At 42.4% G+C, this 7,518-nt stretch overlaps 1 protein-coding gene across 1 annotated transcript in view; it reads right to left on the bottom strand.

The window, feature by feature from the left end:
- PKDCC (protein kinase domain containing, cytoplasmic) overlaps window positions 1-7,518 on the bottom strand; it is a gene marked incomplete at its 5' end in the record, with an annotated part of 22,051 nt that overhangs the window by 5,744 nt on the left and 8,789 nt on the right. The gene's annotated exons all lie outside the window — the stretch shown is intronic.

Raw genomic sequence — 7,518 nt, 5'->3', positions numbered from 1 at the left:
GCCAGGTTGTGCACAGGGGCTTGGAGCAACCTGCTCTAGTGTGAGGTGTCCCTGCCTGTGGCAGGGGGTTGGAACTGGATGATCTTAAGCCCATTCTACGATTACAGTGAGAACTGAGCAGAAACTTACTGCAGCACTGACCAAGCACTGGTCCAAGGAAACCACATTTCTCTCCACAACTCTCTTTATCTGGAGCAGAGCAAGGCAGTCACCTTCCCCGTTTGCACGGCAAAGGCAAATGTCCCTGGAATCTCTTGTTTACATAGCGACAAATTAGGGAGCTGACCTCTTAGCCCTTATTTGTATGAGTTGTGAAGAAATGCACTCCTCTCACATGAACTAGAAGGATTCCTGAAGGCTCCTCCATTGAGATGTGGCCTGGCAATGACATTAGCCCCAGCCTGCAGGAGAGCCAGGCTTTCCCTACACCCTTAAATGATCTTCTTGGTCACTACAGTGCAGTTACTTGTTCAATTAAGCAATATTCCACTGGTTTAAAGACAGCTCCAGCTCAGGTTTTTGTCCTGCCAAGACCTGAAACTGTGCTTAAATGGAGTCCGTGGAATTTGAAGGCTCACAGCAGTAAATCACATCATAAAAAGGTCAAAGTTCTGGTCGATTTCCAGACTAATGGTGTTTAAAACCAATAAATACTTGCCTAATACTATAAATGCAGCTATAAATTTACACTTTTGCGTACATACACGTAACTTGACACAGAGTGCATAAAGTCTATCAAGGTAATAATGGCAGGGAACAGATCAGAGGAATGCCTGACACTCCTACTGGTATCACAACAGAAAAAGAATCCTTTTCTCCATCTACTGGTTTTGTGAGGATTGGAGCAAAAAAAAAAACCAATACAGTTAAGCCTGGTCTTGATGTCACTTACAACAGATTTACTCCAGAGTAACATACAAGACCCTGCTCACAGTTCTATAAATAAATCCTGCTAGGAAACATTCTTCCTGCCCTATAAACATTTTGAAGCTAAAGCTTCAATATCTCACTATGCTGAATCTGGGCAATCCTTAAAAGTTTGGTTTTGGGATATTTTGAACGGATTTCTAGTATTTTTTACAAGTTTGCTCTGGTCAACCAAAACACACTGTTACAACCTGGCCAAAATCTTCCATCAAAAATCACCTGCATTGTCCCAAAGCCAACTACAATCTCTAAACACACTCATTTTCACTGTACTAGACTGAGCCATATAAATAACTCCACAAGTATATAATAAACTATGTGAAACTGCCTGTGGTTTCCCCCTTTTAGCTTGCTTGAATCGCCCTAAATCTGACTTTAATCAGGCCTAATGACCGTTTATTTCAGCCACAGCAGCCAGATTGCAGTTTTACTACCAACTACAGCTACTCATTGGAAATTTGCCCAGTTCTTTTTTCTAGTTATCACCTGCCAATACACCACGGGTCAGTGACACAGACACAGTAATGTTCATCCTTGAGAGAGAAATCATGTTGCTTCTTTCCCTCCCTCCTCTTTTCCTCCACTCTCGAGAGGAACACTGGCAGCTTACTCTGGAATTGCTTTTAATTGCTTTGCTTACAAGTAAGTAGAAAGAGCCTGATCTTGCCAATCTCGGCAGAAAGTCGTATTGAGCAGCATTCTGCTCTACAAACAGTCCCCACTGATTCCCAGAGAGCTTATGGAAAACAGACTGGGAGCCTAAAAGGACAATAATACACTTCTGTTTTCAGTATGCTTCATTTTTTAGGCTGAAATTTCCCTTGTGCTCCAATACCTCACATTTAAACATGCCTCTGACAACAAGCCTCAGAGAGCCCATATGCACAGTTGTGCTACGGAAAGCTATTTTTTGGGATGTCTGAGGAAAGGACATGCTAGACCTATCCCATGTGTCTCTGCTTTCAATCACTTCTGACAAATCCCAACTGTCTGAAGGCCAGACGGAGGCCTGGAAGGACATGGGTTTGCTATCAGACTGGAAGATAGCCCTGCTCCTCGGGTGAGTATTTCAGTCCTTTGGCTGTTTCCCGCGTGCAGGCTGGAAGCAAAGGGAAGAGTTGCCTCTTTTTATATGCTTCTATTGTGCTTACAGTAGAGCCATATTTAAATCAGCATGCAGGCTGTCACTGAAACACAAATAAATAAGGAGAAGAACAACATGTTCCCTTACATTTTATTCCTGTTAACATGACACAGCTGGAGTGTTTTTCCTGCCTCATCCCGGGTCTGCTCCCTGGGCTGCAAAGCTGCTCTGCACCCGCAGCCACCTCTGCAGTACACACCAAGCTCCTGAAGGCAACCAGCCCAAATCAGTGCCACAGATGTTTGTGAGCTGCATCTGGCCCACTTGCTCATCAAAACAATACTGTGATGATGAATGAGCCAAAAGGTGTCTAGAGTCACCTGCGTGGGGTATTTAAGCTTAAAGACATGCCTACAGGATCAGCAAGAGAAAGGACTTGTTCAGTGTTCTTCAAAGGAGCTGAGGATGGGTTCATCAGCAGAAGGCATTTTGCTGTACGCTGCCAAAGTGGGACCTGGAGAAGCTTAGCGACAGCAGAACAGGTTGCTCAGTGAATAAGACATACGGTTTGCACGACAGTGGAAACACATGTGAGCAACAACCACTGGTCACTGCACATCCCCACTGCACTCCCAGTGCTGGATGGGTGCAAAGGAACCTGCTCTTGTATTCCTCTACGTGTTGGGATTGCCTGGCTGCTGATGGAAAAGAACCTCTGCACATGGCAGGGCATGGAGGGAGACTTTCTACCCGTGCTTGCAACCTGCAACCTGCCCCCCTCCACTGGCCACAAAGCAGCCACGATGTCCCTGTGAAAGAAATACTGACAGATAAAGCAGGAAATCTAGGCTTGCAAGGAGTGGGCTGCACTATGTTCCCAGCTGAGCCTTCAGCAACACACTTCTAGCCTTCACATGTGGCCTGTTACAGGATATACAAACTCCCTCAAACTATATTCCAGCAACCTTGCACATACACATGAGCACAAACACCACCACTCCTCACCCCAGTGTCAATCAGTCTTGGGTGGATTGCAGCGTGGTAGCCTGGGGTGAGCCACAGGGCCCAAGGGATGGCTCTTCCCTCTAAATGTGATAATACAAAGCTGCTTGGGCTTCTTGCCTTTAGAAGATGGAACATTTGGAAAGGAAAGCACCAGAGCAAAGAAAACCAGCTCTGTACGTCTTCAGTGCTTCAGATTCAGAGGATTCCTGGAGGAATGGTTGGACTTAATGATCTTAAAAGCCTTTTCCAACCTAAATGGTTTAGGATTTCCTAAGCGGGTTGCTATAGTGACCCTGCAGAATATTTTCTTCAAAACACTGTTATACTGTAAATATTTACATACAGCATAATCCTGCCAAATTGTCTTAAGACAAAGGAAAACACAATGTGTCTTTGCTTTATGTCCAACCTTCCAGCTTTTTCAGCATCGAGAATGAACTTTCAACAGCAGCAGCTAATGATGCCTTTCTCTGGGCTTGCACACCCTCAGGCCTAATAATGGGTCATCTATTAGCTTTAATGAATAACAAAACTATCTGACTTACTAGTGTTAGCTGATTTCACGCATTTCTGAGTAAATTCTGAGTTAACTGAAGGGCTGGGGCTTAGCTCAAGGGCCAGACACCCAGTTGGTACAAATCAGTGTCACTTAATTGAAGTAATAAAAATGTTGATACTGGGGCAGGACTTTACAGATGAACATCAGTAGATTTACTTTTTATAGTCTTCATGATCTGAATAATTAATGGAATGATTTAATCTTTTTAAGATAACATGGTTTTAATCCACATTCTTCTGCATTCCACCAAGAGAGACCAACAGTCAATGGAATACGAAAGTATTTGTTCATGTTGTTGTTTTAAACACTGCAATGTTCCTATCTCGACATTAACAGTAGTATGATTTATGATTACAGAACACATACATAGCTATCAAATGTCTCCCGCGCCTCTACTCTGTTTCTAAGATACTAAAGCAAAGTCCAGAGCATAACATAATTTACAGCACTATAAAATCTTTTACAACTGAAGCACAGTGAAAGCTTAATATCCAAGACCTTTTGTAATATGACTATGTCATCTTGTTAAACTTTATTTATGGGAACACTAGGGTTGACAAGAACATTCTTCATGTCACTTCCCTAATGATCATCAATATCACCTTTCTCACTTCATGGTGTCCATAGGACAAGGTCTCCCTTTCAAAAACATAGGTTCAGATAGATAACAGACTTGTCTCCTCAAAGTTAATGTTTTCATTAAGGCCTTAGATCACATGCCCAAGATCATGAACTCTTCTTTCCTACTACAAATTTACAATGCTTTATCCAAGACTACAGATTTAGACCTAAGCCAAGTTCTGAAGCACCATTACATGAACCTTCTGTGGTTTCATTTCCCCAAAAATCTAAACCAAAACAAAATCTTGCAATTCTTGGTTCTGAATTCTCTTCCAGCTCTGCTTTTAGGATTTCAAAATAGGTTGTACACCAGAAAGGCCTGATTTTGTCAAAACCTTTTAGATGCCAGAGGAGACTGGCATTGTTAATTCTTGTCATTTCTACTGTTTGAGAGACTGAAAATCCTGGGAGCCAGACACTTTGTCAGATTTCCAATATCTGGAGCAAAATCAAGTTGATCTTGTGCCAGCCCAATCCTGGCACACCAGTATACGAATGCAAAGCTCTGATTAACTCCAATCTGGCTTAAAAAACAAACCATTCTCTCTAGTTTTACCTTAACCTAGCAACCTAGGGTTGGAAAACAGTCTCCTTGAACTTCCATTATGATGCAGAGCAAGTCAGAAAAGGTTTAAGAAAATCCCACAACTTCAAAAACACTTTTTCTTTGCTTTCAGAGTAACAGTGTCCTTCTAAACCCCAAACAGGGCCAAAGCAGGACCTCAGCTGATAGCTTGGGAAAGCAGCACAGTTGTCCCTTCTCACCTGTCTTCTCCTCTACTGCCTACAAAGAGTTATACAAAATAGTGGATCTCTTCAGCTGTTCCAGCCCTGGGTTTGGTGCTCAGGATGCCAGCTCAGCTGGAAACATCCTACCAGCAGAAGACGCTGATCACTTGGACACTAGTCCCTTCCAGCAGTACTGTCACCCTCTCTTGCAACTTTACTTTACCACAGGAGAATTTCTTATTCCGGAATTTCTGGATAATTTATAATTAATAATTCCATCATCTCTGGACTGAGAACATTAAAAATTAATTCTAGCATGGTATTGCCAGTCAAATATCAGTTGAGGAAGGAATACGTTTGAAATAAAAGGGATGGATACGAATGGGTAGGTAGGCATATTTTCACCCTCACAAAATGACTTCTTCATACTTTTCTGGCAAGGAAAAGGAGCCTTAAAATAGAAATAAATTACAACCCCTTTTCTGTTTGGTTGAAGTCGCCTTAGAACAAATGAGAAACAGGCCTGTGTATCTTAAAGGCATGGCAGCTAAGTCTGAAAATACATCTCAATCTAAGTGCAATTTCCACTAAGATATCTGGTTCCTCAGGCTTGCTATTAGCCGAGAACGTTCTCCTATCAAGGAATTTAATATTACACTCATGGTCTTTAATGCAGACTGGCCAAATACATTACACAAAGCATCTACGGACTCTCAACATCTTTGCTCACACTGCAGAGTGCCTAAAACCATGAGCAGTGTCCTACAAATTAAAAAGGGCTCCTTGCACAGAAGGGTGTTACTAACCCTGAACACAGGTAGCAGATTCTGCATTCTATTATCCAGGACTCTACAGAACTAAACTAACACAAAAACGTGTAATTATTCCAGTAGCCAAATACACACAGAGCTCTGCTCTGCATTAACAGAAACCTGCACTGTTACAGGTACGCTACCACTGTCCTAAACTGCTCTCCCTGAGATTCTTTAGCAGTAGCCAAATACACACAGAGCTCTGCTCTGTATTAACAGAAACCTGCACTGTTACAGGTACACCACCGCTGTCCTAAGCTGCTCTCCCTGAGATCCTTCATAAACATGACAACCCCCTCAAATTCAAAACTTCATCTTGTCCTGATAGGGCAGTTAAATCTGGAATTGACCAGCACCACAGAAAAACTTCAGCCCTCCTGGCACTTCTTCAACAAAGGACGTGTTTGTACTATTGATTGTACTGCTGAAAATAATTTTGCTGTGTTGACAGGCATCACTCAGCACAGATTGTGATGAAAAGCTGAAAATTAGAAAGTTAAATGAACACCTGCAACAATTTTCCTGCCAATTTTACAACAAAATAAATATCAAATTATTCTGATAAGTGGGTCAAATTCATCCCTGGTGTCATGGCCCCTTTGAGGTTAACAGTGCTGCGACAGGAATGAATTTGGCTGCTGTGTCTCTTTCACAGAGCAAATGCTTCACTGAACTTTTCGAACCCCCTGTGCCAACATTCATCTTCATTTAGAACCCATCTTTCCCTCCTTACGGAGCTTTTGCAGCAAAGCCATAATTTTCCTATCAACTCACAGTCAATTATGTTGACAGTTTGACATGAATATTGTATGTACACAAAAATAATTTGCAAAACAGCTCTTTCAATTGTTAGGCTTTAAGAGTCATTTCCATCACACATAATCTTTGATGTGCACACTTCCACAAGCTATGCTTCCAGGAAGAATACGCATCCCTTTGCATCACAGCAGCTTGAAGAGCATTTTACATCCCTGTTGGGGATTCCATGGAAAAGATACTATTCTGCAGCTTCGTTTTCATCCAGGCTCTGTTTTTCTTTTTCATTCTATTGCTAGGAAGCACAAATTCCATTTTTCCATTCTACAGCTGCTTACATTGCAAGAAATTCCCGACAGTCCCAGGAAATCCAGAGGGTTATGGCATCTTGATTAGATTCCCCCCAACTTATGTTTGGGCAGGTTCTGATATGCAACAGCAGCGAAGTATAGGGATGTGATGAAAACGTTTTCCACAAATCCAATGTGGACTCAATCACAGAATCATAGAATGGTTTAGGTTGGAAAAGACCTTTAAGATCATCAAGTCCAACAATAAACCTAATACTGCCAAGTCCACCACTAAACGATGTCCCTAAGTGTCACATTTACACACCTTTTAAGTAACTCCAGGGGTGCATGTATTTGTGCGTAGACGTGTATATACATACATATATTCATACTTACACATATTATAGTTTATCCACCAGTCTTTTAGGCATGATGTCCCATACATAGCATTTAAAAAATAATTGTGCATTTTTCAGGCCTTATTAAGATGTGTTTAAACTTAGAGAATCATAGAAACAACCAGGTCAGAAAAGACCTTTAAGTTCATCCAGTCCAACTGTTCCCAGCACTGCCAAGGCCACCACTGACCCCTGGCACTGAGGCCTCGTCTACCCGGGCTGTGAACACTTGCAGGGACAGTGACTCCAGCCCTGCCCTGGGCAGCCTGTTCCAATGCCTGAGCACCCTCTGGGCAAGGAATTGTTCCTCAGCTCCAGCTAAACCTGCCCTGGGGCA

This window comes from Nestor notabilis, unplaced genomic scaffold, assembly GCF_000696875.1.
Source record: "Nestor notabilis isolate BGI_N333 unplaced genomic scaffold, ASM69687v1 scaffold16202, whole genome shotgun sequence".
Classification (NCBI taxonomy): Eukaryota; Metazoa; Chordata; class Aves; order Psittaciformes; family Psittacidae; genus Nestor; species Nestor notabilis.
Note: the sequence above shows the minus strand (reverse complement) of the source record. Positions and strands in the feature narration are given on the sequence as shown.